At 48.3% G+C, this 23,530-nt stretch overlaps 1 long non-coding RNA gene across 3 annotated transcripts in view; it reads left to right on the forward strand.

Annotated features, from left to right (window-relative positions):
- Window positions 1-23,017, forward strand: part of LOC135277289 (uncharacterized) — a 37,483-nt gene extending 14,466 nt beyond the window's left edge. For 2 of the 3 annotated variants that reach the window (XR_010344912.1, XR_010344914.1), the window contains exons 2-3: window positions 3,864-3,944; window positions 15,763-16,923. This is a non-coding gene — a long non-coding RNA (uncharacterized LOC135277289). Of the gene's footprint in view, window positions 1-3,863; window positions 3,945-15,762; window positions 16,924-22,837 lie in introns of those variants that run through there. The other variant, XR_010344915.1, reaches the window with a different exon arrangement.
- The last annotated feature ends 513 nt before the right edge of the window (window positions 23,018-23,530 follow it).

Consider the following 23,530-nt stretch of genomic DNA (forward strand, 5'->3'; position numbering starts at 1 on the left):
GTCTCCATTAAATGATAATTCCTCAATTTCCCCTCCCCACATTACCTATGAATTTCACCACTCCAGGGACCTCATGTCAGTGGAATTCTACAGTATATGTGCTTTTGTGACTGGCTTGTTTCACTTGAGATAATGTCCAAGTGAAATTTATATTATTCACAAAATATTCACGACTGAATAATATTTCAGTTGTGAAATATGGATGGGCCATTTTTTTTTTTTTGATATGGAGTCTCTCACTGTTGCCCAGGCTGGAGTGCAATGGCATGATCTCAGCTCACTGCAACCTCCGCCTCCCAGGTTCAAGTGATTCTCCTGCCTCAGCCTCCTGAGTAGCTGGGATTACAGGTGCCTGCCACCATGCCTGGCTGATTTTTTTTATTTTTAGTAGAGACGGGGTTTCGCTATGTTGGCCGGGCTGGTCTCAAACTGCTGACCTTATGATCTTCCCACCTCGACTTCCCAAAGTGCTGGGATTACAGGCGTGAGCCACTGGTGCCTGGCCAGATGGACCATATTTTGCTTATCCATGTGTTTCGTCATTGGCCACCTTTCATATTTCGGGCATGGTGAATAAGGTTCCTCTGAATAGGGGTGTGCAAGTGTCTGAGTCCCTGTTTTCAATTTTTCTGGGCACATACATAGAGACAGAGTTGCTGGATCATTGGTTAGTCTGGGTTTAGCCTTTTGAGGAACCATCTGACTCCTGGCCACGGCTCTGGGAAAGCCCCTCTATCCATACTGTGGACCGGCTGTATGGAGTCAGGAGATGGAGGTGTCGTGGGTTCAAACCCTGGCTCTGCCAGTTCCCAGTGGTGTGGCCTCAGGCCAGTCCTGACCTTCACTGTGCTTTAGTTTTCTGAGATGTGAAGTGGAAAGAGAGCAGCACCCACCTCCTGGGGTTGTGGTGACCATTAGTTAGGTTAACAGAGCCACAAGAAGCACTTGGTGGCTGTCAGCTGAGGGTCCTGTGTGCCTGTGTGATTGCTGATAGCCATCCCTGAACTTGGAGTCTTACCACCTTGGTGGCCCCATGCCAGCCTGGCCCCTCGGTGGGATATCCTGAGCTGGCCCTGGCCCCTCCCCAGGACTCAGGCTTATTTTTCCCCTTGTCTGGGTCTCTGGGACTGTTTCTTCATCTAGAGAGAGTTCTTCTCTCCCCATCCTTGGCTTAATTAGCTTTTGAAGACAAAAGCCAGGAAGTAACGCCTTGAACCAGGCTGAGACTGGCCTGAGTGGGGAAACTGAGGACTCTGACTGACAGGCTGGTATGGGCATAGGCTACAAGGAACCCCTTCTTCTTTCCTTAACCTTGACCAGATTGGGGCCAGTCTGGGCACTGGCTTTTTTTTTTTGAGATGGAATCTCGCACTGTTGCCCAGGCTGGAGTGCAGTGGTGCAATATCTGCTCACTGCAACCTCTGCCTCTCAGATTCAAGCAATTCTCCTGCCTCAGCCTCCCAAGTAAATGAGATCACAGGTATGCACTAACATGCCTGGCTAATTTTTTTGTATTTTTAGTAGAGAGAGGGTTTCACCATGTTGGCCAGGCTGGTCTTGAACTCCTGACCTCAAGTGATCTGCTCTCCTTGGCCTCCCAAAGTGCTGGGATTACAGGTGTGAGCCACCGCACCCAGTGGTGCTGGCTTTTGGGAGAGGATGAGGGAACTAGGAGGTGACTGATGCCGTGGCCACCAATGCAGAGGCCACAGCTGTGACTATAGGATGGGGAAGAGATGAAGGCAGCTTGGCCCTTTGATTTCTAGGAGGAGTGGATGGAGGGCTTAGAGAGGGCCTGATGAGTGGAAGATAGCTGTGGAGGTGAGACTCCTCCATCCCTGGACCAAAAACTAGGGCCCCATCATGGGGCCAGGAAGCTCTCACCTTGGGTGGAGGCTGTGCCCATGTGAGGCTCTGCTCTGTGTCTTCCCTTACCTGGCCTGGCCCCCATCACAGGCCCGCTTCCAGGGAGAAAACTGTAGGAGAAGGATCCAGGCCAGGCCCGAAAGGACTTCATTCCTTGGGACTGTGCCTCAGGGTTGACCCAGTGACACAGATCCCAGGGACCCACATCTAGGTTTGCCACCGCCACCTCCACCTGATTTGAGAGGAGATGGAGAAGCTTCCCGGGGAACCTCTGTACCTCTCCACCCCTCCCCACCTCATTCCCCTCCTTTCCCATCTCCTTTCCATTCCCATTTGCCTTTACCTCTTACCAAACTGGGTGATGATCCATTTGGAAATTCACAAAGCAGTGCACACCGCTTCACAGTTTGTCAAGGACCTGGTAAGGTATAGGTGCTCAATACCTGCTTTAGTGGATGAGCAACTGTGGGGCCCCATCAGAGCTCACTAGTGGGAACCTCATGCATCTCCCCAGCAATGTCAAAGGCCTGTCTGAAGTATGTATGGGAGGGACACCCAAAAGGGGCACCGATACCTGCTCCGGGATAGTTAATAAAATGTGCTATAATGTGTAGGAAATGCCTGGTACATTGTAGGTATTCAAACTTTAGTTATCATTATTATCTTTTATTTTAAAGAGTAATCCAAGTCTGAATCAGAAGCAATGAATCCCACAAAGGTCACTAAAAAGGGAATGGCAGCCAGGTGCGGTGGCTCATGCCTGTAAATCCCAGCACTTTGGGAGGCCGAGGCAGGCAGATCACAAGGTGGGTTAGGAGTTCGAGACCGTCCTGGACAACATAGTGACACCCATCTCTACTAAAAATACAAAAAAATTAGCCAGGCATGGTGGTGGGCTCTTGTTATCCCAGCTACTCAGGAGGCTGAAGCAGGAGAATTGCTTGAACCCAGGAAGCAGAGGTTGCAGTGAGCTGCTATTGTGCCATTGCATTCCAGTCGGGGCAACAGTGTGAGACTCCATCTCAAAAAAAAAAAAAAAAAAAAAGGAATGGCGGAAATTGAGGGAACATTGAAAGAGGAAAAGAGGAAGAACCAGCTGTGTGTCCTTAGGCAAATTGCTTCCCTTCTCTGAGCCCCCATTGCTTGATCTGTCAAGTGGGGCTGGAAATCCCCCCTTCCCTCTGCTGTTGAGGTAGTCATCAGATGAGATAAAAGATGGGGTCAGTCTTGGCGAGCAGGAAGGAGGTGCCCGACTGAGGTGAGAGGCAGCTGACCATGGGTAACCACCCCCAGCCTATTCCTTTATTTTTTATTTTTACTTATATACACACTTTTTGAGATAAAGCCTCACTCTGTCACCCAGGCTGGAGTACAGTGGTGCGATCATGGCTCACTGCATCCTCGACCTCCTGGGCTCAAGCGCTCCTCCCACCTCAGTCTCCCAAGTAGCTGGGACTACAGGCATGCACCTCCACATCTGGCTAATTTTTGTATTTTGTTTTTGGCAGAGATGAGGTGTCACTATGTTGCCCAGGCTGGCCTCCAATTTCTAAGCTCAAGTGATCTGTCTGCCTGGGCCTCCCAAAGTGCTGGGATTACAGGTGGGAGGCCCCATACCTGGTGTCGGCCTGTTCCTTTGACCTCAGCTGCTGCTGCTGCTTTTTTTTTTTTTTTTTTTTTGGAAATAGAGTCTGCTCTGTTGTCAGACTGGAGTGGAGTGGTATGATCTTGACTCACTGAAACCTCTGCCTCCTGGGTTCAAAGGATTCTTGTGCCTCAGTCTCCCTAGTATCTGGGATTACAGGCGCCCACCCCCATATCTAGCTAATTTTGTATTTTTAATTAAGATGGGGTTTCACCATGTTGACCAGGCTGGTCTCCAATTCCTGACCTGTCCGCCTGCCTTGGCCTCCTAAAGTGCTGGGACTACAGGTGTGAGCCACCACATCCAGCCTTAGCCTGTTCCTGTAATGTCAGCACTGAAATTCTCTCTGCAGAAGCTCTGAGGGTACCCCTCTCTCAAGCTCCAGGCATCAGGAAAAGAATATTCCAAGACGGTCTTTCCCTGGTGCCCCCAGGTAAGCACATGGCCTCTAATCTGTCCTCCACCAAACCCTGACTCCAGGCCAGTCAGCAGCACCAAGCCTGGCCTGTTTCCATGGAGACAAGGAAGGGAACCAGTGTGTCTGGGAGGAAAGACGGCTTCCTGTTCAAAGCCACAGACAGGATGGCCGTAAAGTGGGGTGGTAGAGTCGTCATTATTCCACAGGATCAAATAGGGCTGCTGAGCCCAGGGACTGCTGGAGAGGCCCAATGGATGGGCCACGTTTCCCCCAGGAGCCAACTGGCTACTCGCCACCGCCCCCTACTGCCTTTCAGATAGGGCTTCCTGTAGGAATATGCCGCTGCGTCATGCTATTGTTGTCGGTATTCACAGAGTGCATAGTATATGCCTGTCACTGACCTCAGCCACCCGTAAGATTTAACTCCTTTAATCCTCAGAACAAACTTACATCTTATATGGCAGCTATTATTAACCCCATTTTACAGATGAGGAAACTGAGGCACGGAGAGGTTAAGTATCTTGCCCGGGGTCACACAGTGGAGGAGCCAAACCTGTACTGAATCCAGGTTATCTGAAAGCAGAACTCGTGAAGGCGACCATATCACACAGTGTCTCAGGCCGGGGGAGGCCAGGCACAGCGGTGGGTGGGGGAAAAAGGAAACTAAGTGGTGGGTGCCAGGTCCCAAGTGACACCCTCATTAATTCTGGTGTTGAAGAGGCATAGACTTCACGAGGAGGGTGTTACTGTTTTACAGATGAGGAACTGGAAACCCAGAGAGATAGTGAGTTGCCCAAGCAGCAAAGCTGCGTTTGAACCTAGACGTGTCTACTGCAAAGCCTGGCTCTTCAGTGACAGTGACCTCACCGCCTTATCCTCCTTCCTCAGCAGTTTGTTCCGAGTCTGATCTGTCTTGAGAGCCCCACAGCCTGGGGCACAGGTCTGGAACACACACCACGCCTCTATGCGTGTTTTTAGAAGTTGTGTATGGGATTCCAGCGTTTCCCACTTGCTGCTACTTTGGGCACAGGAGAGGAAATCTGGTCGGAAGGGTAGTGACCGCATGTCGTGGTGAGTGCTTGTCTGCCTGAGCTCACACGTGGCTGGAATGGAGAGTTTTGAAAAGAGAATCATCTTGGAGTAGTTGCATCTCTACTTTTGGGTGAGCCGAAGGAAAAAGAAAGCTCTAGGAGTGAGCACATTGGAAATTTCATCCACCCACTCATCCACCCATCCGATCTTTCAATCATCTCATCATCTATTCAGCCATCCATCCACCCATTTGCTGGCTCCAATTTTCTTCGAGGCCTTGGAAACAAAACACACAAAACCCCCAAACAAACAAACAAACAAAGCCTCATAGAAGAGAAGCTGTTGTTTGACATTTTCTTCCAGCACTTTGTACCTTTTACATTTAGTAAAGAGCCTTATTTATTGAGATATAATTAATATATCATACAATTCACCCATTTAAAGCATGATTCAATGGCTTTTTGTGTATTCACAGAGTGCTGACATCATCACCAGCATCCATTATTGAACCTTCTCATCACCCCAAACAGAAAGAACACACCCATTAGGCACCCACTCCCTGTAGCCCTCCCCGACCCCCTTCAATCCCTCGTCTACTTTCTGTCTCTATGGATTTGCCTATCCTGGACCTTTCATGTAAACAGACTCACGTAGTATGCGGCCTTTTGTGTCTGACTTCTTTCACTTAGCATCACGTGTTGTTGTTATTGTTGTTTAGTTTTGTTTTGTCTGAGACGTGGTCTCAATCTGTCACCCAGGCTAGAGTGCACTGGTGTGATTTCAGCTCTGTGCAGCTTCCACCTCCTGGGCTCAAGGATTCCTCCCACCTCAGCCTCCCGAGAAACTGGGACGACAGGCACGTGCCACTATACCTGGCCAGATTTTTGCATTATTTTGTAGAGATGGGGTTTCTCCATGTTACTCGGGCTGGTTTCGAATGCCTGGGCTCAAGCGATCTGCCTGCCTGGACCTCCCAGAGTGCTGGGATTACACACGTGAGCCACTGCACCCAGCCTCACTTAGCATTGCATTTTCAACGTTTATTCGTTCTGTAGCATGAGTCCGTGATTTGTTTCTTTTTATTGCTAAATAATATTCCATTTCATGGATAGATCACATTTGGTTCATCCATTCATCAGTTGATGGACTTGGGTTGTTTCCACTTTCGGCTATTATGAATAATGCTGCTGTTAACATTCACGTGTGTTTGTGTGGATGAGTGTTCGCTTCTTTTGAGTGTTTACCTAGGAGCGGCATTGCTGCATCACACAGTAGCTCTGTGTTTAACCTTTTGAGGAACTGCCCAAACTATTTTCCACAGCAGCTGCAACATTTAGTACTCCTACCAGCAGTGTAGGATGGTTCCAGTTTCTCCACGTCTTCACCAATACTTGTTATTGTTCATCTTTTCTTTCTTTCTTTCTTTCTTTATTTTTGAGACAGAGTCTTGCTCTGTTGCCCAGGCTGGAGTGCAGTGGCACAATCTCAGCTTACTGCTGCCTTTGCCTCCCAGGTTCAGGTGATTCTCCTGCCTCAGCCTCCCCAATAGCTGGGATTATGGGCACACACCACCATGCCCAACTAATTTTTGGATTGTTAGTGGAGACAGGGTTTCACCATGTTGCCCAGGCTGGTTGTGAACTCCTGACCTCAGGTGATCCACCCGCCTCAGCCTCCCAAAGTCTTGAGATTACAGACGTGAGCCACCAGGCCTGGCTATTGCCCATCTTTTGAAATGTAGCCATTCTAACTGGTGTGAAGTGGTATCTCATTATGGTTTCAATTTACATTTCCCAGATAGCATCTTTACATGTTATTATCAGCCTTTTATCTATATTCTTTGAAGAAATGCCCATTTGGATTCTTTACCCATTGTTAGCTGGGTTATTTGTCTTTTCGTTATTGACTTGTACCAGTTCTTGACAGATTCTAGATACTAGTCCTTTATCCGTACATGGTTTGCAAATATTCTCTGCCATTCTTTAGGCTCCAGTTCTTTCTCATGGTTTTGTTTTTGATTTTTAAAGCATACATTCTCATGCTAAGATGTTTGAAAAAGGCAAAAATGTATAAAGAGGTGGAAAAAGAACCACCCAGAGATCACTATGATTAATATGTAATTGTTTTTTATTTGTCTTTTTAATGAATTTAATTATTTTTTGATAGGTAATATTTGCACTGCTACAGAATTCTAAAGGTCTAAAATCAGAGATTAAATGAGTTTCTCAAGCTGCATTTTGAACCTACAGGGGTCCACTGCAAAGCCTAGCTCTTTCAGCGCCTCTGCCACCAAATCCTGCTTCCTCCAAAGTTTCTTTCAAGTCTGAACTGTCTTGAGAGCCTTGGGGCCTGGAGCATCCAAATGCCTCCTAGGGACAGCTACTGTTGCCGCTTTCTAGATGATCTTCCAAGGATAGCTCATAGCTTATACATATAGACATATGCATGCCAAATTTCCCTTAAATTTTATGTTACCCATTCCACTGAGCACTCCAGTAGCTCCTTTCCAGTCTTTTAGCTTGGCAGTTTTCTTTCTATGGTTAACAATACATTGTATCTATCAGTAGTGAGAGTAAAATGGGAATCCATTCCAGTGTTAGGAAGAATAAGGTATGTATGTATGTATGATGTATTGATGGAGTCTCGCTCTGTTGCCAGGCTGGGGTGCAGCGGCGCGATCTTGGCTCACTGAAACCTCCAACTCCCTGGTTCAAACGATTCTCCTGCCTCAGCCTCCCAAGTAGCTGGGATTACAGTCACACTCCAACATGTCCAGCTAATTTTTGTATTTTTAGTAGAGACGAGGTTTCACCATGTTGGCCAGGATGGTCTTGATCTTATGACCTTGTGATCTGCCCACCTCGGCTCCCAAAGTGCTGGGATTACAGGCGTGAGCCACCGTGTCCGGCTGAACAAGGAATTTATTAAAGGTCATTAGGTGACTGCAGAACCTCCGGGAGGATGGAGATCCAGGTTTGGAGTCTACACAGCTAGAAAGAAAGCACAGCCACGAGGGGGGTTAGTAGGTTAGAGCTCCAGTAGAGCGGTGCCCACTGCCAGGACTGGGCACAGAGCACGGCTGGTTCTGCTGAGCTCAGGGTGCTGTACCTTCTGGTTCTGCTGCCTGCAGATACCAGGTGTTTCTACCACTGCGTTTGCCAGGTGTGTGCCCTCTGGCATCTGCTTCTCTAGTTGGTGGTTCTGAACACAAACCTGATGCTAGTATGTCTGACTATGGGGCAGAACTGAGGGTCCCTACCCAAGCTGCATGGGAGTCTGGGAAAGCAAGATCTGGCTTTATCTTTGGCAAGCTGTGGCCTCATATGGGGGGGGTCCCCCAAACATACGAGGACAAATTTCACTGGGCACCCACAAAGAATGGTAGAACCCACTACATAATACTTAAATGGGCTGCACCCAATGACTCATGCCTGTAATGCCAACACTTTGGGAGGTCAAACGGGGAGGATCACTTGAGGTCAGGAGTTCAAGACCAGTCTGGGCAGTATAGTGAGACCCCCATCTCTACCACAAACAAACAAAACAAAACAAAAACTGAGCATGGTGGCATGTACCTACGATCGCAGCACTTTAGGAGGCTGAGGCAGGAGGCTCACTTCTGGCTAGGAGCTCAAGGCCAGCCTGTGCAATATAGTGAGACCCCTGGCTTTACAATTTTTTTTTTGAAGACAGGGTTTCATTCTGTCACCCAGGCTACAGTGCAGTGGTGTGATGTCAGCTCACTGCAACCTCTACCTCCTGGGCTCAGGTGATTGTCCTGCTCCTCAGTAGCTAGGACTACAGGCGCGCACCACCACACCCGGCTAATTTTTGAATTTTTTTAGTAACAAGGCTTTACTATGTTGCCCGGGGTGGTCTCAGACTCCTGGGCTCAAGTGATCCTCCCACCTTGGCCTCCCAAAGTGCTGGCATTACAGGGATGAACCACTTATGCCTAGCTACAAAAAAAATTTTAAAGTCAGCTGGGTGTGATTGTGCACACCTGTAGTCCTAACTACTCAGAAGGCTGAGGCAGGAGGATGTCTTAAACCCATGAGTTCAAGGATGCAGTAAGCTATGATCGAGCCACTACACTCCAGCCTGGGCAACAGAGCTAGACCCTGTCTTTAAAATAATAATAATAATAATAATACTTAAATGTAAGTGTATTATATTTATGAAAGTATAATTCCTCTGATTCTACAGCAGTACATGGGTGAGAGGTGATATGTTGTAATGGTTAAGCTTGGATAGCCTGGGAGCTGACTGCTTGGTCAGAGTCACATCTCCTTCCCTCAGCTAGCCTTTCCAACTTGAGCATGGTTTGAATTTCATCATGCCCCGATTTCCTCCTTTGTAAAATGGGGATCACAACAGACCATCCCTTATGGATTGGGCTGAGGATTGGATGAGTTAACAGACATAAGGCTTAGAACCGTACCTGGCTCGTTGTATTTGCTATGTAGTTGTTTGCTCTTCTTCTTTTCCCGGTGTTTTATTATAAAAATTTTAAAATATAGAGAAAAATTAAAAGAGTTGCGGGCCAGGCGCGGTGGCTCACGCCTGTAATCCCAGCACTTTGGGAGGCCGAGGCGGGTGGATCACGAGGTCAAGAGATCGAGACCATCCTGGTTGAAACCCCATCTCTACTAAAAATACAAAAAATTAGCTGGGCATGGTGGCGCGTGCCTGTAATTCCAGCTACTCAGGAGGCTGAGGCAGGAGAATTGCCTGAACCCAGGAGGCGGAGGTTGCGGTGAGCCGAGATCATGCCATTGCACTCCAACCTGGGTAACAAGAGCGAAACTCCATCTAAAAAAAAAAAAAAAGAGTTGTATTCAGCCTGAACATTCGCTCTCTTTTTTTTTTTTTTTTTTTTTTTTGAGAGATGGAGTCTTGATCTGCCACCCAGGCCGGAGTGCAGTGGTGCGATCTTGGCTCACTCTAACCCCTGCCTCCTGGATTCAAGTGATTCTCCTGCCTCAGCTCCCCAGGTAGTTGGGATTACAGGTGTGCGCCACTATGCCCAGCTAATTTTTGTATTCTTTTTTTTTTTAAATTTGAGACGGAATTTCCCTTTTGTTGCCCAGGCTGGAGTGCGATGGCACGATCTTGGCTCACTGCAACCTCCGCCTCCTGGGTTCAAGCGATTCTCTTGCCTTAGCCTCCAGAATAGCTGGGATTACAGGTGCATTCCACCACACCTGGCTAATTTTTTGTATTTTTAGTAGAGAGGGGTTTCACCACGTTAGCCAGACTGGTCTCGAACTGACCTCAGGTGATCCGCCTGCCTCAGCCTCCCAAAGTGCTGAAATTACAGATGTGAGCCACCGCATCCGCCCTAATTTTTGTGCTTTTTAGTAGAGACAGGGTTTCACTATGTTGGCCAGGCTGGTGTCAGACTCCTGACCTCAGGTGGTCTGTGCACCTCGGCCTCCCAAAGTGCTGTGATTACAGGCATGAGCCACCGCGCCTGGCCCCGATCATTTACTCTGTTTTATCACATCTGTCTATGTCTCTTTCCAATTATTAATGCATGTTAATTTTAATGCGTTTCAAAGTAATGGCAAATGCATACATATGTTGTTATTATTTTTTTAAAAAGCAACTCTCAAATGTTAAACAAAATGGGCTGGGTGTTGTGGCTCATGCCTGTAATCCCAGCACTTTGGGAGGCCGAGGCGGGTGGATCACCTGAGGTCATGAGTTCAGGACCAGCCTGACCAACATGGTAAAACCCTGTCTCTACTGAAAATACAAATTAGCCAGATGTGGTGGCATGCTCCTGAAAAAAAGGATATGAAATTGTCTCATATTTTCCTTTAACATAAGGAACAGTGTCCTGTAGGATGAAAAAGAATTCATTAGGTTGAGGGGAGAGTGAAAAGGCAGGCCAGGGACTTCCTGACAATGGGAACAGCCTGAGCAAAAGAATGCCCCACTGTAGTATCCCCCCCAAACCCCCTGATCAGGGGCTGGCTAATCAGGCAGAGCCCCTTCAAATGGGCATTAAAAACACTTGCTAGGCTGGGCGCAGTGGCTGACCCCTATAATCTCAGCACTTTGAGAGGCTGAGGTGGGTGGATCACCTGAGATCGGGAGTTCGAGACCAGCCTGACCAACATGGCGAAACCCCGTCTCTACTAAAAATGCAAAAAAATTAGCTGAGTGTGGTAGCAGGCACCTGTAATCCCAGCTACCCGGGAGACTGAGGCAGGAGAATTACTTGAACCCAGGAGGCGGACGTTGCAGTGAGCCAAGATTGTGCCATTGCACTCCAGCCTGAGCAACAAGAGTGAAACTCCATCTCAAACAAAGAAACAAAACTTGCTAATCTCAAGATTTTGGGCAGCCCAGGCATGAGGAACACTTGAGGCCAGGAGTTTAAGATTAGCCTGGGCAACACAGTGAAACCTTATCTCTACAGAGTAGTTTTTGATTAGCTGGCAACAGTAGCACATGCCTGTAGTCCCAGCTACTCAGGAGGCTGAGGCAGGAGGATTCCTTAAGCCCAGGAGTTCGAGGCTGCAGTGAGCTATGATCATGCCACTGTACTGTAGCCTGGGCAACAGAGTAAGACCCTGTCACTTAAAAAAAATTAAATAAATGAAAAAAATTACAAAAGATAAAAATACTTGCTTGCTCAGATTTGATTTAGAGGAGACTGAGGAAGAGCCCTTACAGAAGGCAAAGAAGGAGAGTTCCAGATGGGACAACCCAGCCTCTCCTCCACTGCCCCGGATGATTCTGCTGTAGCCCAGATTTGCAAGCTCCACTCAGTAAAATAATCTCCCTCTATCAGTCATCCATTGCTGCATAACAGACTACTCCAAAATGTAGTGGCCTAAAGCAGCCGTAACTCAGATTTTCTCGTGGTTTCTGTGGGTCAGGCGTTTGGGAGTGGCTGGGAAGTTCAGCTCAGGGTGGATGCCAGCTTGGACTGGGGTCATCTCCAGGGTGTTCTCTCTCTCATAACCTGTGCCTGGGCTGGGAAGCCTTGAGCAGAGTTGAGCTTTACAAGTGGGGCTCCCTGGGCATCTCTCCAGCATGGTGAGTTCAGGGTAGCTGGTCTTCTCTTTTTTCAGACAGAGTTTTGCTCTTGTTGCCCAGGCTGGAGTGCAATGGTGCGATCTCGGCTCACCACAACCTCCACCTCCCAGATCAAGTGATTCTCCTGCCTCAGCCTCCTGAGTAGCTGAGATACAGGCATGTGCCACCATGCCCAGGTAATTTTTTGTATTTTTAGTAGAGATGGGGTTTCCCCATGTTGGTCAGGCTGGTCTCTAACTCCCAACCTCAGGTGATCCGTCCGCTTCGGTCTCCCAAAGTGCTGGGATTACAGGCATGAGCCACCATGCCCGGCCAGTAGCTGGTCTTCTAAAGTCAGTTTGGGGCTCCTAAGTTGTGTGCCCTAAGCTAGGTAGAAGCTGTCACACATTGTCCCTTTTGCTATATTCTATTGAGGCAAGTATAAAAAGTTACAGAAGAGGCCAGGTATAGTGGCTCACCCCTGTAATCCCAGCATTTTGGAAGGCTGAGGTAGGTTGATTACCTGAGGTCTGGAGTTCAAGACCAGCCTGGCCAACATGGCAAAATGCCGTTTCTGCTAAAAATACAAAAATTAGCTAGGTGTGATGGTGGGCACCTGTAATCCCAGCTACTGAGGAGGCTGAGGCACAAGAAATTGCTTGAACCCAGGAGGCGGAGTTTGCAGTGAGCCAAGATCATGCTACTGCACTCCAGCCTGGGTGACAGAGAGTGTCTCAAAAACAGACAAACAAAAAACTACAAAGATCTGAGGCTGAGTGTAGTGGTTCAAGGCTGTAATCCCAGCATGTTGGGAGGCTGAGGCAGGAGGATCGTTTAAGCCCAGGAGTTCGAGGCCAGCCTGGGCAACATGGCAAGACCCCATTTCTACAAAAAATTTAAAAAATTAGCCAGGTCTCGTGGAGTGAGTCTGTATCCCTACTACTGGGGAGGTTGAGGCAGGAGGATTGCTGGAGCCTAGGAGGTCAAAGCTGTAGTGAGCTGTGATTGAGCCACTGTACTCCAGCCTGGGGGACAGAGTGAGATCCTGTCTCAAAATAAATAACTAAATAATAAAAAGTGAAAAGTTACAAAGATCTGGCAGGTTCAAGGGAAGAAAACCCGGCCCCCACCTCTCCACGGACGAATGTCAACGTAGCACTGTGGAAGAGCATGTCGGATGGAGGAACGTATCGGGGGATGTGTCTTTGGAAAGTGCAATTACCCACAGCTGGCATCTGAATAGAGTCACTCTCCTCAGAGATACTTTTGTCATGTCCATCACTGGCCAAGCATGCCCTGTGTGGGTCTCACCCTCCAGCCCATGCTGTTGTCTTTCAGCCTCAGGCTGAACGCTGGCCATTCCAGCTGTGTCAGAGGCTTCTCCATCTTGTTTATTACCTGGTGGAACAGGTTGAACAGTGTCCCTCTAATTTATGTCCCCCCGGAACCTGAGAACATGGCCGTATTTGGAAAGAGGGTCTTTGCAGATGTGATCAAGTTAAGATGCTGTCATGTTGCATTTGGGTATATTCTAAATTAATGAGGATGGTCTGGTGGCTCAATCCTGTATTCCCAACACTTTGGGAGGCCATAGTGGGCAGATCACTTGAGCTCGGAAGTTCGAGACCAGAATGAATGGACAACATGGTGAGACCCCATCTCTACACAAAATATAAAAATTAGCCGGGCACAGTAGTGTGCACCTGTGGTCCCAGCTACTCGGGAGGCTGAGGTGGGAGGATTGCTTGAGCCTAGAGATGAAGGCTGCAGTGAGCTGTGATTGCCCCACTGGACTCCAGCCTGGGTGACAGAGTGAGATAAGACCCTGTCCCCCTCCCCCAACAAAAGTAAATCAATGACTGGTGTGTCCTTATAAGAAGAGGGACATTTGGACGCAGAGACATGAACAGAGGGAAGACGATATGAAGACAACACAGTTACACACGGGGACAGCACGGTGCGACAACGGAGGCAGAGGCTGGAGAGAGGCATCTGCAAACCAGAGCACGCCAAGGATTCCACGCAGCCACCTGAAGCTGGAGAGAGGCATCTGCAAACCGGGGCACACCAAGGATTCCACGCAGCCACCTGAAGCTGGAGAGAGGCATCTGCAAACCAGGGCACGCCAAGGATTCCTCGCAGCCACCTGAAGCTGGAAAGAGGCATCTGCAAACCAGGGCACGCCAAGGATTCCTCGCAGCCACCTGAAGCTGGAAAGAGGCATCTGCAAACCAGGGCACGCCAAGGATTCCTCGCAGCCACCTGAAGCTGGAGAGAGGCATCTGCAAACCAGGGTACGCCAAGGATTCCACGCAGCCACCTAAAGCTGGAGAGAGGCATCTGCAAACCAGGGCACGCCAAGGATTCCTCGCAGCCACCTGAAGCTGGAGAGAGGCATGGGACCAACTCCGGCAGAGCCTCTGGAAGAAACCAACCTTGCTGGCCAGGTGTGGTGGCTCGTGCCTGTAATTCCAGCACTTTGGGAGGCCGAGGAGGGCAGATCACTTGAGGTCAGGAGTTCGAGACCAGTCTGGGCAACATGGTGAAACCCTGTCTCTACATAAAATACAAAAATTAACTGGGCATGGTGACTGGCACTTGTAATCCCAGCTACTCGGGAGGCTGAGGCAGGAGAATCGTGTGGACCTGGAATGCAGAGGTTGCAGTGAGCCAACATGGCACCACTGTCCTCTAGCCTGGGTGAGACTCTGTCTCAATAAATAAATAAATAAGAAACCAACCCTGCTGACACCGGGGTCTCAGACTTTTAGCTGCCCGAACCGTTAGCTGTGGTGTCTGTTCCAGCAGCCCTGGGGAACTAACGCATGTTTTCAACGACATTTTGGCTCCTTCCAAATGGTGGTCTGGATGGCTGGCTGGCAGCTAAATTCAGACCTGATGCAAAAGCCCAGTCTATGAAGGAATGTCCCTGGTGGACAGCTGCTGTGTAGCCAACGTGGATTACATCCTAGGAAAGGGTCTTCCCACAGGGAGCTAACTCTGTGGACAGGGGGACCCAGGTAACAGATGCGGGCATTTGCTGTGAGTCACGAGACACTGATGTGTGTTTGCTTGCTTGGGTCTTTTCTTTACTTTCTGTTTGTAACTTTGTAAATGAGGCTTAGCCTTCCCAGGTGTCTCCTGCCTCTTCTTCCATCTCCTGTCTCCATCTCTGTCTCCTGTCTCCTGGAGCTGGTGTGATTTTGTCAACATGGGCACTGTTTGTGATGGCAACAGCGGTGACCTTTAGAGCTAAGAGGAAAGCTACCCACAGCGACTCAGGACTTTCTCTCCATGTGGGGACATAAGCTGTTTTCCCTAAAACATGGTTGAGGGGTGGGCAAAGGAGGGAAACAGCTGATCCTAGGGGAAGCCACTCTGTTTCTTCTCTGCAGGGCTGCGGACACGGTGGGGCACCTGGCTGTGCCCCCGACCCTGCCCTCAAGCTCTCCACCATTGTGTAACCCTCAAAAGCAATCAGGCCTCTGTACTTGCCGAGTCCACTGCCCGAGAAGTTCATTTTCCAGGCCCTCACTTAGCCAGCTCCTCCTCCTCTGGTCACCCTCCTCCAAGAAGCTTGTGTGACCACCACACGCAAACCCAGCCCTTCCTCCCCCGTTACATTCATCTGCTCTGCTAAAGTGTTCACCCCACTGGAAATGATCTCGTTTATGTGTTTCCTTGTTTACGGCGTGTCTTCCCCCGCAGAATGGAAGAGTCATAGGTGTTTTGTCTTTTTTTTTTTTTCCCTTGTCCATTCTTGTATCCTTAGCTTCTAGAACAGCGCCTGGAACACAGCAAGCGTTCAGTTATTGTCCGTGGGTGACAAATGTCTCAGCCAAGATTGTACAATCACAGGGAATAATGACTTGATTGATCTTGACTTCAACCTGCTTCCAGCCTGGTTCCCTTCTCCCACCTCCCATAGCCCACAGAAGAACTTTTCCAAACCAGAAGTCTGTCCGGGTCATTCTTCTGCTCTAAGGCTTTCAGTAGCTCCCCATTATCCCCAGGAGAAAGTCCAAATGCCTTAGTAAGTCTCAAGGGACCCTGGGTGAGCCCTGCTTTCCTTGCCAGTCACTTGTGCACACCTGAGTCCTTCCCCAGAGTGGACGTCATTCATGCTGTTCCCGCTGCTTGGATTCCTGCTCGCGCTCCTCTCCACCCCATTCAACTGATTAACTCTTGTGTGTTTTTCTGTTTTTTTTTTTTTGAGACTGAGTCTCGCTCTCACCCAGGCTGGAGTGCAGTGGCGCGATCTCCGCTCACTGCAACCTCTGCCTCCTGGGTTCAAGCGATTCTTGTGCCTCAGCCCCCCGAGTAGCTGGAATTACAGGTGCCTGCCAACATGCCTGGCTAATTTTTGTATTTTTAGTAGAGATGGGGTTTCACCATGATGGCCAGCTGTTCTCGAACTCCTGACCTCAAGTGATCAGCCCACCTCGGCCTACCAAAGTGCTGGGATTACAGGCGTGAGCCACTGCACCTGGCCTCAACTGATAAACTCCTGTCCTTTTACTAGGCTCAGCTTAAGGATGGTCACCTCCAGGAAGCCTTCCCAACCTGCACTGATCATTTCTTCTCCTTCTCTTTGGGATTATCATTTGTATTGTAATCAAATCTTATTTTTTCTTTAAAAAATATAATTTGCATTCAGTAAAATTCAACCTTTTTATTATACAGTTCTGTGAGGCTTTTTATATTTTTTTTATTTTTTAGTTCTATGAGTTTTGGCAAATGTATAAAGTTATAATCTCCAACACAATTAAAATATGAAACAGTTTCCTCACCCCCCTCCCCAATTCCCTTATGCTGTTTGGTGTCTAACACCTTTTCCCACTCCAGCTCCGGCAACCACCGACCTGCCTGCTGTCTGTATGACGTTGCCTCTTCCAGAATGTCACACATAAAATCATGCTGTTATAACCTTTAATGCTGGTGTCTTTCACTCAGCTTTCAGTCATGCATTTGCGATTCAGTCTCGTTCTTGTGTGTATCGATAGTTACTTTTTATAGCTGAGTGTGTTTCACCGTGTGAATGTTTATCCAGTCACAAATGGAAAGACATGTGGGTTGTTTCCAGTTTTCAGCGATTATGAATAAAGCTACTGTAAACATTAGTGTTTTTCTATGGACATATGTTTTCATATCTCTTAGGTAAATACAGGTGGGTTTGCTGGGTCATACGGTAAGTGAATGTTTAACTTTTTAAAGAAATTGGCCAGCTGTTTTCCAGTGAGGCTGCACTGCTTTCATTTCCACCAGTTGCTCCACATTCTCACCAGCACTCGGTATTATTGTCAGGTTTTTTTTTTTTTTTTGAGACAGAGTTTTGCTCTTGTTGCCCAGGTTGGAGTGCAATGACAGAATCTCAGGTCACTGCAACCTCCATTTCTGAGGTTCAAGTGATTCTCCTGCTTCAGTCTCCCAAGTAGCTGGGATTACAGGCACCTGCCACCACACCCAGCTAATTTTTTTGTATTTTAATAGAGACAGGGTTTCACCATGTTGACAGGCTGGTCTTGAACTCCTGACCTCAGGTGATTCACCTGCCTCAGCCTCCCAAAGTGCTGGGATTACAGGTGTGAGGCACTGGTGCCTGGTTGGAAATAGGCTTTTTATAGATGTGATTAAGTTAAGGATCTCCAAATGAGATCATCCTGGATTCAGGGTGGACACTCAATCAGAGGACTGGTGTTCTTACCAGAGAACGGAGAGGGATATTTGAGACAGAAGCAGAAAGCCATGAGCAGACAGAGGCAGAGGTTAGAGAAATGCAGCTCCAAGCAAAGGAGGGCAGGATCACCACCAACCACAGAACCTGTAGAAAGGCGTGGGGCAGATTCTCACCTAGGGGCTAAGGAGGGAAGAACCTTCATTCAGATTTCTGGCCTCCAGGACTGTGACATGATATATTTCCATTTTTTTCAAGTCACCAAGTCCATGGTAATTTGTTATGGCAGCCTTTGGAAGGTAAGACATAGTGCCTGGTATTAAATAAGGGCTCAGTGTTTGTTGAATGAATGAAAGGGACCAGGTGTGGTGGCTCACGCCTGTAATCCTAACACTTTGGGAGGCCAAGGTGGGCGGATCACCTGAGTTTAGGAGTTCGAGACCAGCCTGGCCAACATGGCGAAACCCTGTCTCTACTAAAAGTACAACAAAAACAAAACAAAACAAAAAACAGCTGGGTGTGGTGGTGCATGCCTGTAATCCCAGCTACTTGGGAGGCTGAGGCAGGAGAACCAGGGAGGCTGAAGTTGCAGTGAGCTGAGATCTCACCACTGTACTCCAGCCTGAGCAACAGAGCGAGACTCTGTCTCAAAAAAAGAAGAATGACTGAAGGGGCTGGGTAAGGAGGCTTGGCTTTCTGGTCTGTGGTTGGAACAAAAGGGAGACCTTCGAATGCCTTCTTGCTCTGTGCCACTGCCTCATGCAGCCTATGACCACTGCAGGACCCTGCGGACTGCCCGCCTGACACCATGTCCCCTCGCCCCTGCTGACAGCTGCCCTGTTTGGCCACGTACCCCTGAGTACCCTCTCATGATGTGGGGGAAGCGGATCCATCCTAAATGTCTGATCAAATGTGGAAAATCCCATTTCCTTGGAAAGTGACTGAGGCAGAGTGGGCTTGTGACCCATTTCTGGCCAATGAGACAGAGGAAAAGCATGCTGGGGAGGGGGTCCAGGAAAGGTTTACTCTTTCCAGTCTGTGGGTGCCAGGAGTGGCAGACATGGAAAGAATCGGTGTCCCTATTGACACGCTTGAGCTTCTCGGGGTACCCTATCTGCACCCCAACCACTTCTGGGCTTCCAGCAATGTGAGATCATTGATAGCCTTTTTGTGGAAGCTGAGTACATCCTAATGAGGACTCCAGCCATGAGAACGAGGGGCTTTTGTCTTCAGTAGCGCAGATTGGGAAACTGAGGCTCAGAGACTATCATGTCATTGAAGTCACAGGGCGGTGAGTGGCAGAGCCGGGATCCACACCGATGTCCACCTGTCTCTACATCTCACATTTTGAGCTGCTCTTGTACACAGTTGCTCTTGGCTTTAAACTTGCTGTCTTGATTTTACACGAGGTTTGGGGCCTGGTAAACACCTGGGTGCAGTCTAGTTCTTAGCATGACAGGGTCAGCATGTGGAGTGTCAATTACACTGTGATGAGTACTGTGTCAGCTCCAGGGGTCCCATTTAACCAGGAACCATGCCCAGGGCTTGGATATGTGTTCACTGACTCACTCCTCCACAGCAGCCCTATTTACCAAAGAAGAAAGTGAAGCTTACGGAGGCTGTGAATTCTGTGCAGAGCTACAGAGACAGTGAGCGACTGGGACTGGAACCAGCTCAGTCTCACTCCAGAGCCCCCTCCATGTGTCCCTCCGACTACACTCTGTGCCCATCAGGCAGGACTTTGATGGTTACTACTACTTCCCTGGAGCCTGGCAGAGCCTGGCCCCTTGCAGGCACTCAGAAAGTATTTGCTGAATTAATAAATGAGCTCCACCAGGATTCCAGGTTTGAAATGCTCAAAGCAAAACCATGGGTTGACCACAGTAGCTCACACCTATAATTCTAGCACTTTGGGAGGCCAAGGTGGGTGGATTGCCTGAGCTCAGGAGTTTGAGATCAGCCTGGGCAATGTGGTGAAATCCCATCTCTACTAAAATTACAAAACAACAACAACAACAACAACAACAACAACAACAACAACCAGCCGGGTGTGGTGGTACACACCTGTATTCCCAGCTACTCAGGACGCTAAGGCATGAGAATTGCTTGAGCCCAGGAAGTGGAGGTTGCAGTGAGCCAAGATCCAACCACTGCACTCCAGCCTGGGCAATTAAAACAAAACAAAGCAAAAACAAAAACACGGAACCAGGGGCTCTACCAAGCTGTCCACAGTTTTTGTCTTTTTTTTTTTTTTTTTTTTTTTTGTATTTTTGGTAGCGATGGGGTTTCACCATGTTGACCAGGATGATCTTGATCTCTTGACCTCATGACCCACCTGCCTCGGCCTTCCAAAGTGATACGATTACAGGTGTGAGCCAGCGTCCCGGCCAATTTTGTATTTTAGTAGACACTAAATTGGTCAGGCTGGTCTTGAACTCCTGACCTCATGATCCACCTGCCTCCGCCTTCTAAAGTGCTGGGATTATAGGCGTGAGCCACTGTGCCCTGCCCTGGCTACAGTTTTAATAGCAGAGGGGTCTGCCCTCCCCCGCCCCCAGAAGAAGTGAGGCCTAACTCCACTGAAGTCTCAAAGCCCATTCTGGGTGGTACTTCCTCTCACAGAGGTCTGCCAGCCAGCAGCTGGGACTCAGCTCGTCCCCAGGGACGTGCGCTTCTCTGAACAATGTTGGGAAAGGAAACCGGACTCAAGGGCTCCAGGGGGTTTTCTGGTCATTTCGGCTGTGTGGGTAGAGAGGTAGGGTTGGCGAGGTTCCCTGGGGCAGGGCGTTGGACCTCGGCCTCGTCCCTGCCTTTGGTGGTGGTGGTGGAGGGGAAAGGAGGTCCAGGTTTGAAAGACACCTCCCTCCTCCAGTAAAATAGTGATTATTATTGTCAGTGGCTGTTGCTTATTGGTGGCTCAGCCCTGTATTACCGGTAGTCTTCAATTCTTTAAACAACCTTCTAAGGCAATGTTTTTTTTGTTTGTTTGTTTGTTTTTGATGGGGTTTTACTCTGTTGCCAAGATTGGAGTGCAGTGGCATGGTCTTGGCTCACTGCAACCTCTGCCTCCTGGGCTCATGTGATCCTCCTGCTTCAGCTTCATAAGTAGCTGGGACTCAGGCACACACCACCATACCTGGCTAATTAAAAGTTTTTTTTGTAGAGATGGGGGTCTCATCAGGTTCCCCAGGCTGGTCTTGAACTCCTGGGCTCAAGTGATCCACCCTCCTCAGCCTCCCAAAAAGCTGAGATTATAGGTAGGAGCCAATGTGCCCAGCTTACAGATACTTTTCAAAACAGCATTATTGATATATAATTCACATCCCATGCAACTCACCCATGTAAAGTGTACAATACAAAGGCCTCAGCACATTCACAGAGCTGGGCAGGCATCGTCAAAATAATTTTTAGAACTTTTTTTTTTAAAAAGAGATGGGGTTTCTCCATGTTGGTCAGGCTGATCTTGAACTCCCGACCTCAGGTGATCCACCCACCTCGGCCTCCCAAAGTGCTGGGATTACTGGTGTTAGCCACCATGCCTGGCCTTAATTTTAGAACATTCTTATCATCTCAAAGAGCAGCCCTGTACCCCTTATGCATTACCTTCCGATACGCCCACTCTCTGCCCTCCTGGTCCTTGGCAACCACTGTTTTACATTTTGTCTCTGTAGATTTGCTGATTCTGGATATGCTAAAGGTGGGTCTCGTGATGGGGGCACGAGGTCCAAAGCGGGTAGCTGAGCAGCCTACAGCACAACCGAGGAAGGGGCAGACCTCGGACTGCAGCCCAGATTCCCTGCTTCCCAAGGTCATGCTTTCACAGGAGGTCGTTGTCTTCTTCCCAGCAACGATTCCTGAAACAGCCAGTCGTGGTTTTGCCCCATGGGGTGCATGCTTTACCTCCCTCATCTCACAGTGGCTCTCAGAGATAGATACATTTCTTATACCCACAGGTATAATAATGAGGAAACGGATGCCCAGAGAGGCCAATGGTCCAATGCACCATAGCTGCCAACAAAGAGAAGAGAGTAATGGGGAAAAGCATGTACATGCCAAGGACTGGTGAGCAACACCAAGTACAGAACACAGACAGGCAGCTTAAAATGTGATTTTCTTTCTTACACACCCCTCTTCTTTCTTTTATAGGAAAAGGAAAAGAAAGTTCCCCCCACCCTGTGAGGTCACTTCCTGACCCATTTGTGAATCTGTGTGTAGTGGTTACAAACTCACATTTCCCTGCCTGAATGCCCCTTATTAATCTGGGGATAGGCAGCGGGTCAGTGTGCCCATGGACTCTGACGCCAGACAGGCTGGGGTTCAAATCCTGCCCCACCACCCACTGGCTTCACCCCCTCAGCCCTCTGATGGTTAAACTGTGGCAGGGACTCTCTACCGCATGTGCCTCAATCCGCAGAGTCATTTCTTTCCCTACCTACTTTATTCCCTGGAAAAGCACGAATACACAGAATGGTTTTTTCTCCACCTATTATCCTTCGGAAAAGAAGTGTCATTTTACATTAGAGTCCTCCCAGAACAGGAACTGCCATCTTGATGATGACAACAATTGTTATTTTTGAGATGGGTCTTGCCCTGTCACCCAGGCGGGAGTGCAGTGGCACCATCTCGGCTCACTATGACTTCTGTCTTCTGGGTTCAAACGATTCTCCTGCCTCAGCCTCCCGAGTAGCTGAGACTACAGGTGTGTGCCAAGACACCTGGCTAATTTTTGTATTTTTAGTAGAGAGGGGTTTTCACCATGTTAGCCAGGCTGGTTTCAAACTCCTGACCTGAGGTGAGCTGCCGGCATTGGCCTTCCAAAGTGCTGGGATTACAGGCATAAGCCAGTGCACCCAGTTGATTATATTTATTTTGAACAACTAAGTTAAAGTTTGAAAAAGAGATGAGGGGCCCCTAGTACTGTCTTTCAATCGACTGATTCCTTCAGTGGTTCACCTAGGCTGGGGGTTGGGCTGGGGGTTGGTGAGCAAAAAATAAGGCAAAGAAGAAAATGAATTAAAAACATGAAAGAAAAAAAAAAGCAAACTGCCATCTACAATGACCATTATCTCACACACAATGGATATTTTAACTCAAAAATACTATAGGCTCACAGGCATATATTAAAACTGCGTTCTTTAAACAGAAGCCTTGTTTTTTTGCTTGACTCCCACAGATGAGAGAAAATTCCAGCCACAATTGGCATCTGTCAGGATAGGCTTTTAGGAGCCACAGCTCCCTGGAGTGATCTTCACACATTCTGATTATATGCAATCTCATTTTTTCAGTAAGAGACATAACACACTCCCCGATCCATGTAGCCTTTGTAATAATAAATTATACATATATATTACTGTACTAAAATATTATGTACATAACACACTAAAATGGAAGTATGAAAAAATTGGTTGAAATAAATACAAACTGAAGTTCTTAAAAAAAGAATTTGTCCCTAGATGTAGTTGTGTTTCCTGGGGAATTGGCCCCAGGACTTCAAGGGGTTGATGTCGTAAGGAGTCCTTCCAAGATCTCTTTAAAAAATTGATGTGTTAACTGATCTGTGGTGATGAGCAGGTATACACCCCAGTTGGGAGTGCTGAAAGAAATGAATCCACAGATCTTCTGAAGTGAGCAAATGAGTCCTATGGCTTAGGATGCAACATTGACGGTGAAAGTGACATTCCTCAATTCAAAAATGCTATAATAGGCTGGGCACAGTGGCTCATGCCTGTAATCTCAGCACTTTGGGAGACCAAGGCAGGTGGATAACTTGAGGTCAAGAGTTTAAGACCAGTCTGGCCAACATGACGAAACCCCATCTCTACTAAAAATCCAAAAATTTAGCTGGGCATGATGGCATGCATCTGCA

This window comes from Aotus nancymaae, unplaced genomic scaffold, assembly GCF_030222135.1.
Source record: "Aotus nancymaae isolate 86718 unplaced genomic scaffold, 86718_ANA_hifiasm-v0.15.2.pri h1tg000030l, whole genome shotgun sequence".
Taxonomy (NCBI): Eukaryota; Metazoa; Chordata; class Mammalia; order Primates; family Aotidae; genus Aotus; species Aotus nancymaae.